Genomic DNA, 516 nt, shown 5'->3' on the forward strand with positions numbered 1-516 from the left:
CGCGTTGATTTATCTTAGCCCACAAATCGCGGCTCGCCAATGCTATATTCCAAAATTCTCGAATACCTAGATATTTGCGTAAATTCATAGGCAGTGTTCGGTCTAGTGCAAATTGTTTTTTACATGAGACAGACGATGAGAGAGCGATCCGGCCTTGACTGCATTCCAGTAGCTTCTGCATCTGTTCCTGGCGACTGTTTATTGGGAAGCTTGAAATTGGAGGCACGTGGGTTACTGGTCTTCTTGGCGCTCTGCTGACTAAATTGTTGCGTAACTTCGTCAATGTCATGCGTTTGCTTGATCATAAGCGTTCCGGCTCTCTTGTCGTGATCAGTATCTACCCCCAAGATAAACTTTGCTTCACCAAGCACCTTCATTTTGAAAGCACTCTTGAGGGCATCTTTGACTTCACGATATCGGCTGCAATAACCATAACGCTCACGTAGAGGCAAACGTAAACGTACCCACTCTTAGAGAGCTTTACATAGACACTCTGATCCGCCCCACGACTCGTAA

This window comes from Plasmopara halstedii (assembly GCF_900000015.1).
Source record: "Plasmopara halstedii genome assembly, contig: Scaffold_2386, whole genome shotgun sequence".
Lineage (NCBI taxonomy): Eukaryota > Oomycota > Peronosporomycetes > Peronosporales > Peronosporaceae > Plasmopara > Plasmopara halstedii.